Below are 9,197 nucleotides of genomic sequence, written 5' to 3'. Positions count from 1 at the left end.
AGAAACAACGGCTTAGCACTACTAGAAAAACAGCTATAGCCAATATGGACACTAATGGCGCACTATACATGTGGTGCGCCATTACTAAATAGTAATGGCGCACCATGTGTAGGTGCGTCATTAGTAACCAAAACAGTAATGGCGCACCAGGTGAAAAGTGCGCCATTACCAAGTTTGACCAAGGTTTGACCCAGTCATACACATAGTAATGGCGCACTTTGTATAGGTGTGCTATTACTAAGTTGACATAGTAATGGCGCACCTTTACAAATTGCGCCATTACTATGTGTATGACTGGGTCAAACCTTGGTCAAACTTAGTAATGGTGCACTTTGTAAAGGTGCGCCATTACTATGTCAACTTAGTAATGGTGCACCTATACTAATGCACCCCCCCCCTTGGACCGCCTTTTTAGTTTAACAAAATTAAAGAAAATGATGGAAATGTCAAAAAAATAAAAGAAAATAAGTTTCCCATGTGATATGTGGTCTAGTTGTTCGGAAAATTTACAAATATGAATTTCGACTTTATTTGCAAAATCTCTCTGGAATTTAGTAAAATGGGCATAACTTTTGCATACGAACTCGGATTAAAAAGTTTTTTATATGAAAAATCTTCTACTCGAAAAACTAACAGAATAAAAGATACTCGGCTTTTAAGATCTAGAGGGGGGAAATGGAAAAATATCAAACTTAGTAATGGCGCACCATTTGCTAGGTGCGCCACTAGTAACAAAAATAAAATTTGTTTCGATTTTTTTTTTTGGAAAAAATGTTCAAAATATGATACGTAATATGATCGGGAAGTTTGAAATATTTGTTCAAAATTTCATCACACTCATAACATGAACAAAGCCCTAGACATCAACAAGGTTTAATAGGATTGATATGATAGATATATCAACAAGTGCGTGTTAAGTGAGCTGGTGTTGGGGTTCGATAGAACTGAGAAGTTAAGCGTGCTCGGGCAGGAGTGATGGGTGGCCTTCCGGGAAGTTTGACCATTGAGTGCGATTTGACTTGAGATTAAGCATGTTGACCCGAGATTAAGCCATAGTGACCTGAGATTAAGAAAAAAAGAATTTCCTCACAAGGAATTTCCTGAGTGATGAAATTCTAAAAATCGCCTATTCACCCCCCTCCAGTCGATATAACGCACTTCCATAGTCGAACGCCTTCGTGATCCAAATCGCAAGTCGTCCCGCGATCCAATCATGATCTAGAGCCGAACGGACGGCACCTCCGCGTTCAACGCACGTATAGCTAGATGAAGATATCCGCCTTATTGATCCAGCAATGGGGAGAGGATAGGTAGATGATTTATTCGACAGCACGACGTCGTGGCGGTGGTGTTGGTGGAGTTAATCCGGCACGGTTGCGTCGTGCACTACCGAATCGATCTAGAGGTGGAACAAACTAGATGAGTGATATGTCTCCATCGTATCTACTTTTCCAAACTCTTTTGCCCTTGTTTTGGACTCTAATTTGCATGATTTGAATGGAACTAACCCGGACTGACACTGTTTTCAGTAGAATTGCCATGGTGTTGTTTTTTTGCAGAAATGAAAGTTCTCGGAACGTCCTGAAAATTTACGGAGAATATTTTTGGCAAATATGAAAAATACATGCGCAAAGATCCAGCGGAGGGGACGGGTCAGTGGGCCACAAGCCCTGTTGCCGCGGCCTCCCCCCTGGCTGCGGCAACCAAGCTTGTGGGGCCCACGTGGCTCTACCGCCCCCAACTCCAGCGCTATTTATTCCCTTTCGTCCCGAAAAAATCAGAAGAGAAGATTTCATCGCGTTTGCGATACGGAGGCGCCGCCACATCCTGTCCTTCATCTGGAGGGCAGATCTAGAGTCCGTTTTGGGCTCCGGAGAGGGGAAATCATCGCCATCGTCATCATCAACCTTCTTCCCTCTCCAATTCCATGAAGCTCTTCATCGTTCGTGAGTAATCTATTCATAGGCTCGCTGGGCGGTGATGAGTAGGATGAGATCTATCATGTAATCGAGTTTGTTTTGACGGGGATTGATACCTGGTATCCACTATGTTCTGAGATTGATGTTGCTACTACTTACCATGCTTAATGCTTGTCACTAGGGTCCGAGTGCCATGATTTCAGATCTGAAATTATTATGTTGTCACCAATATATGTGTGTTTTAGATCCGATCTTGCAACTTGTAGTTACCTACTATGTGTTATGATCCGGCAACCCCAGAGTGACAATAACCGGAACCACTCCCGGTAATGACCATAGTTTGAGGAGTTCATGTGTTCACCAAGTGCTAATGTGTTGGTCCAGTTCTTATTAAAAGGAGAACTTTAATATCCCGTAGTATCCATTTGGACCCCGCTGCCTCGGGAGGGATGGATAATAGATGTCATGCAAGTTCTTTTCCCTAAGCACGTATGACGACACACACAATGCATGCCTACATCACATTGACGAACGGGAGCTAGCCACATATCTCTCCGTGTTATAATTGTGCATGATGAATGTCATCCAGCAAATCACCGACCCATTGCCTACGAGTTTGTCCCACTGCTGCTGTTACTTGTTTTGCTCTGCTGCTGTTACTACTGTTGTTGCTACTGTTACTTGTTGCTATTGTTACTTCATTTGTCCTGCTCCTCCTGCCACTACTGTTGCTACTGCTGTTACTTGCTACTGTTGCTACTTGCTAATGATGTCACTACTGCTGTTCCTTGCCACCGATGTTACTCATCACACTGCTGCTACCTGGTACAATACTTTTCTGGCGCCATTGTTACAACACTTAGGAATAGTCTGCCGTCAACAGATCATTTCTGGCACCGTTGTTATCACACTACTTTGCTACTGATACTTTTTTTGCAGACACTAATCTTTCAGGTGTGGTTGAATCTGACACATTCAACTACTAATACGTGAGAATATTCTTTCACTTACCGTCGCGCAAACCAACAAATTTGGGTTGAATACTCTACCCTCGAAAACTGCCGCGATCCCACGCGCTGGTGGGCTATTGCAAGACAATTTCTAATTGTTGAGCAACTGGAAACTGCTCTTTTCTAGCCCCGTTGCCATTGAGGCATCAAGTCAGGAATAGTTGCACGTCAACAACATTTTTCTGCCGGCGTTGCCGGGGAAGTATTGATATATACTCTGAGTCACTTGGGATTTATATCTGCTGATCACTATGAAGAATTTGAAAGATCAAGAAACCAAAGTCTTGCCCTCAACTACGAGGGGAGGTAAGGAAGTGCCATCTAGCTCTGCACTTGATTCACCTTCAGTTAAGAGTAAGTTTGCGACACCACCTCCTGCTAGAAATCCTGATATGTCGCATGTGCTTGATGATGCTTATGATGCTACTGCTAGAGATATTATGCCTGATACTGCTAGAGATGCTATGCCTGATACTGCTAGAGATGCTATGCTTGATACTGCCTTGCCTGATGATGCTAGAGATGCTATTTTTCCTGATGATGCTATGCTTGATACTGCTAGAGATACTACCTTGCCTGATGTGCCACTAGGGGCATTCCTTGATGCTCATATTGCTAGAGTTACTGCTAATGCTCGTGATGCTTCTGAAACTGCCGATACTATTGAGACAGAACCTGCTTTTGCTCCTGCTAGATCTAGCTCTCCTAGATATTAATTGCCTGATATACCTAAGAGTTATGTTATGGAGGGAGAGATAGCTGAGGATTTTCTTGCGTGTAAGGATGCCTATGACGCTGAGAAATTACTTCTCAAGTGGAAGGCAAAATCTCTGAAAGCTAGGATGAAATACGACCCGAAGTTTGCCACTACACCTATCTTTATCACCGATGAGGATTATGAATTTTCTGTCGACCCTGAGATAATCTCTCTAGTCGAATTTGATCCTTTCCACGGTTATGAGTCTGAGACGTTCGTAGCCCATCTTACCAAACTACATGATATAGCCACCCTTTTCACTAGTGAGGAGAAGATCCGCTACTACTATATCCTTAAGCTGTTTCCTTTCTCTCTAGAGGATGACGCTAAAGCCTGGTTCACTTCTCTTGCTCCTGGATGTGTGCGTAGTCCCCAGGATATGGTCTATTACTTCTGTGAGAAATATTTCCCTGCCCATAAGAAGTAAGCTGCCTTGCAGGAAATATACAACTTTGCTCAACTCAAAGAAGAGTCTCTCACAAGCTTGGGGGAGGCTCATCCAGCTACATAATGCTTTGCCTGATCACCCTCTTAATAAGAACGAGATACTTGATATCTTCTATAACGGACTTACCGATGGCTCTACAGACCACCTAGATAGTTGTGCCAGTTGTGTCTTTAGGGAACGAACTATAGAACAAGTTGAGATCCTACTGAATAACATCTTGATCAACGATAATGCTTGGACTATTCCCGAACCACCTCCTAAGCCAACACCTAAGAAAAGAGGTATTCTATTCCTCAGTCCTGAAGATATGTAAGAAGCCAAGAAATCTATGCAAGAGAAAGGCATTAGATCTGAAGATGTCAAAAATCTACCACCTATCGGAGAGATCCATGGTCTCGATAACCCGATACAAGTAGTAGAAGTGAATTCTCTGTGTAGGTTTGATGAGAGTGATATTCCTTTTGACAAACCTGCTAGCCTATGTTTTGATGAATTTGACAACTTTGTTGCCAAACAACAGAGTTTCAACGATTATGTTAGCAGACATTTGGAACAAAGTACTCATATGCTTAGTCATTTAAGTGCTTGTGTAGACAGAAATGTCAATGATCTGAAGCTTCTGAGTAAATATGCCTCTATGATTACTACTCAGGTAGAACAAGTACTTAAAGCTCAGAATGACTTGCTCAATGAATTAAAAGACAACTATGTCAGAGTCATTACTAGAGGAGGCAAAATGACTCAGGAACCTTTGTATCCTGAAGGCCATCCTAAGAGAATTGATCAAGATTCTCAAGGAATTAATGCTGATACACCCAATCATCCTAAGAAGAAGAAGAAGGACGATAGAAACCTACATGTCAGTTCACCAAATACTGTCACACCTGAAGAACCAAATGATATTTCTGCGTCTGATGCAGAAACACAATCTAGTGATGAACATGAACCTGGTGACAATATGGACAACGATGTTCATAATAATGCTCAACCTAGCAATGATAAGGATGTGGAGATTGAAACTACGGTTAATCCTGATAACCCACAATCTAAGAGATACGATAAGAATGACTTCAATGCTAGGAAGCATGGTAAAGAAAGGGAGCCATGGGTTCAGAGACCTATGCCCTTTCGTCGTAAGCCATCCAACAAAAAGGATGTTGAGGATTTTGAGCGCTTTATTGAAATGATAAGACCCGTCTTTCTGCAGATGCGGTTAATTGATATGCTCAAAATGTCTCTGAATGCCAAGTACATGAAAGATATCGTGACTAATAAACGGAAGATACCAGATCTTGAGATCTCCACCATGCTTGCCAATTACACTTTCAAAGGTGGAACTCCTAAGAAACTTGGCGATCCCGGAGTGCCCACTATACCTTGCTCCATTAAAGGAAACTACGTAAGAACTGCCTTATGTGACCTTGGAGCCGGTGTTAGTGTTATGCCTCTCTCCCTTTATCATAGACTTGAACTGGATAAGTTGACACCCACTAAAATTTCTCTGCAAATGGCCGACAAATCAACTGCTTTCCCTGTCGGCATTTGCGAGGATGTGCTTGTTGTGGTTGCTAACACCACTATCTTAGTAGACTTTGATATCTTGGATATTCCCGAGGACGATGTCATGGCTGTCATCCTCGAAAGACCCTTTTTAAACACGGCAGGGGCTATTATGGATTGCAACAAAGGCAATGTCACTTTCCTTTTCAACGGTAATGAGCATACAGTGCACTTTCCGAAGAAACGATGTCAAGGACATTGCATCAATGCTATCGAAAAAACTTCATCGATTCTTATTGTGAGCTTTGAATGTCGTATTCCTTGTGTTAAGATGAAGGGGTTTTCTTGTTGGGGAGATTAATATCCCCATTGAGGTGACTTAGTGGCTGTTCGACAATTCTCTCTTTCCTTTTGCGATTCGAGAAAGTTTTGTCATGAGGATTTGATCAACCCCATTGACGGATTTCCTTCGATGACCATGAAATGGATGAATCAAAGAGTCACATGCCTCTGTTTTAAGCTTTCACTTTCTATTGCTTAGAAGAAAAATGATAGATTTAGTTTACTTTTCCCTATTTTCTGTTTTAGCGTCCCGGAGAAAAGTACCCCGAAAATAAAAGTTCTCCGATGGTCCTGAAAATCTAGTATGATTTTTTCTAGAATATTTGAAAAATTCTGGGACTCAGAGCTAGCCTGGGGGCCACACCAATGGGCCACAAGCCCTGTCACCGCGGCCTCCCTGGCCGCGACAACAAAGCTTGTGGGGCCCATAGGGACCCCCTCCACTCATTCCAGCTCCCATCTTCTTCTTCCACCTCCAGAAAAAATAGTTTCGCAGCTCAAACCCGTGTTCTTGCTCATTTGGCTGTGATTTTCGATCTCCTTTCTCAAAGCACCATTCTCCGAACCGTTTTGGGGAAATTACTCCTTGGTAAGTGACTCCTCCATTGGTCCAATTAGTTTCTACTCTAGTGCTTTATCTTTCGCGTATTCTTGCTACCTTGGTGAGCCTGTTCTTGAGCTTGAAATGTTGATTTTAGCTGGTCCCAAGTAGTTTTAGCACGTGATACGGTCTCTAGGCACTAGTAGGAGTAGTTGCTACAAGGTTGGTTGGTCTTTATTCACTTTTCTCTTGAACTTCAAAAATTTCAGCAAAAAGAAATTATGTTCAGGAGGAAGTTTCATGGTGGTTCCTCAAGTAAGAAGGGTCCCCGTCTTTCTATTTGGGAGCTCGATCCTTATCAACTAAGGGATGCACCGGTACAACCATGTGAATGGCCTTCCGATGAGTTCATGATCGAAGCAGGCTTCAAGGATGAGTTTGATACACTTGTCCGCAATGTCGGGTTACAAGAATTCCTCTCAGATAAATGTGAACAATATGTTTTGCTCACTGCCTCTTTCGTGCGTAGATTTAAATTTTCAGTTGGCCATGACTCATCTATACTGTTTGATCTGTATGATAAATCCTACGCCATGGATTTGGAGGATTTCAATAGGATTTGCAAAATACCCGATGGGGGTAATCTTAAAGATCCTCCTAATTCTTCGGTTAGAGATTTTGTCTCTAGTATAACTGTTGGAGAAACTAGAGACATCACGCAAGCTACCATAGGAAGCATTCATTTCCCTGCCTTGCACTACTCTGCCCTCTTCATAGGTAGATGCATTAACGGCAAGGTTGAACGTTGTCACCTATGCGCATCCGACCTTATTATCCTTAAGAGTGCAATGATGGGTGACAAAAGCTTCAACACGGGAGCCATTATAGCAAGGAGGCTAAATAAGATGCTATTGATGGGGATTTCTTTGGCGGCATCTATGCCACTCGCATAGCAATTTTTCTTGGAGTACCCATCCGCGCAGGAGATTCCCCGCTCCAGGCAGCTTTCCTTGACCGCGTCGCTATGACACGCTACCAGTTCCTTGAGAGGGATGATGAATCCCTCCTATACCGATTGATATTTAGCCGGCAGCGTGTTTTCCATATTACCCTTCCTGCTCCTGCTTTCTTTGACTTTCAGGTAAAACGGAGATAGTACATAACCATAGGAGAGGCAGAGGAGTATGAGAGGGAGGCGACGGCTGCTCGTCTCCATGAGGCAACTATTCACGCAGTGGCTGCAGCGCTCCCATATAACCCCGATTATGATTTTGGGTTTCGCTAGGACCGTCCTTCGGAGTAGACCAAGCTAGGCCAAAAGCCTAAGCTTGGGGGAGTACGTGTTCTACTGACTTTACATTCATGCTTATGCTTTCACTTTGTTAGTCGGTGTTTACAATTTGCCACTGTATTATCCATCCTAGTTTATTTTTGTTTTCTTGTTTTCTTGTCTTGTGTCCTTTTGAGAAAACCCAGAAAGATTCTCCTTTCTTCTTTTGCTTGTTGGGAGCTTTCCCGTGTAAATAGTTTTCTTTTTCTTTGGGTCAAGGTAGAAGATATTGCTTACAATGTTTAGTGGCTCTTGCATGCATACCTATTTAGCTTTCAAAGAGCCATATTACGTTGTCTTCTCCTTTGTGTTTGCCTGCAGATTTCAGCTTATCCAATGCACGAGCACTCTTATTATTGTTCACATCGTTCGATCATGCAAGTGAAAGGCAATAATGATGATATATGATTAAGTGACTGAGACTGGAAAAGCTGGTATGAACTCTATCTATTTTGTTTTTGTAAATATGACTAGCTTGTCGTTCTAGATTTAGCTTTGTTGAGAGAAAACCATGTTTGCAAAGAAAACTTAGAGATCATAGTTTCTGATGCCATGCTTAATTAGCTAGGAGCTTATAATGGTTTGTCTTGAATGCCAACATAGATTTTGAGATGACTATGATGTAGTATGATAGGATGGTATTCTCCTTTGAATGATTCAAGTGGCTTGACTTGGCGAATTTTCATGCCTGTAGTTGAAACAAAATCAACATAGCCTCTATGATGTTCGTGTTCATGGTGATTTATATCTTGTTCATGCTTGCACTCCATGTTAGTCAAACTCATTGCATCTTGATGATTGTTGTCGCTCTCTAGTTGGTCGCTTCCCAGTCTTTTGCTATCCTTCACTTGTACTAAGCGGAATATTGCTTGTGCATCCACTTCCATAAACCCAAAAGTTTTTCCATGAGAGTCCACCATACCTACCTATTTGTGGTATCTACCTGCCGTTCCAAGTAAATTTGCATGTGCCATTTTCTAAACCTTCAAGAAATAATCTGTTTTGCATGCCCGAACCGCTCATGTGGTGACAGGGGGCTATTGGTATCTTCCATGTTAGGCATGTTATCCTCGACATGTGTTTATTCAATCTCATTCACGAGAAAGGGGCCGGTAATTGGAATGCCCAGTTCCACACTTAAATCGAAAACATAACTGTAAAACAAGACTCCCCCCGGATTGATGTTAGTATGGCCGGTACCCAAGGATTCGGCTAGCCATGGAGTGTGATTGATTGGTGGTGGGGGAGTTAAAACTTTACTTTTCTGTTTGGGAACCGCCTATAGCATGAATAGCATGGAAGATATTGAGAACTATTGGTCATTGCGTTGACAATGAAAGCATGCCACCC

Source organism: Hordeum vulgare, chromosome 4H (assembly GCF_904849725.1).
Source record: "Hordeum vulgare subsp. vulgare chromosome 4H, MorexV3_pseudomolecules_assembly, whole genome shotgun sequence".
In the NCBI taxonomy this organism is placed as follows: Eukaryota; Viridiplantae; Streptophyta; class Magnoliopsida; order Poales; family Poaceae; genus Hordeum; species Hordeum vulgare.
The sequence above is the reverse complement of the archived record's forward strand: the minus strand, read 5'-3'. Positions refer to the sequence as shown.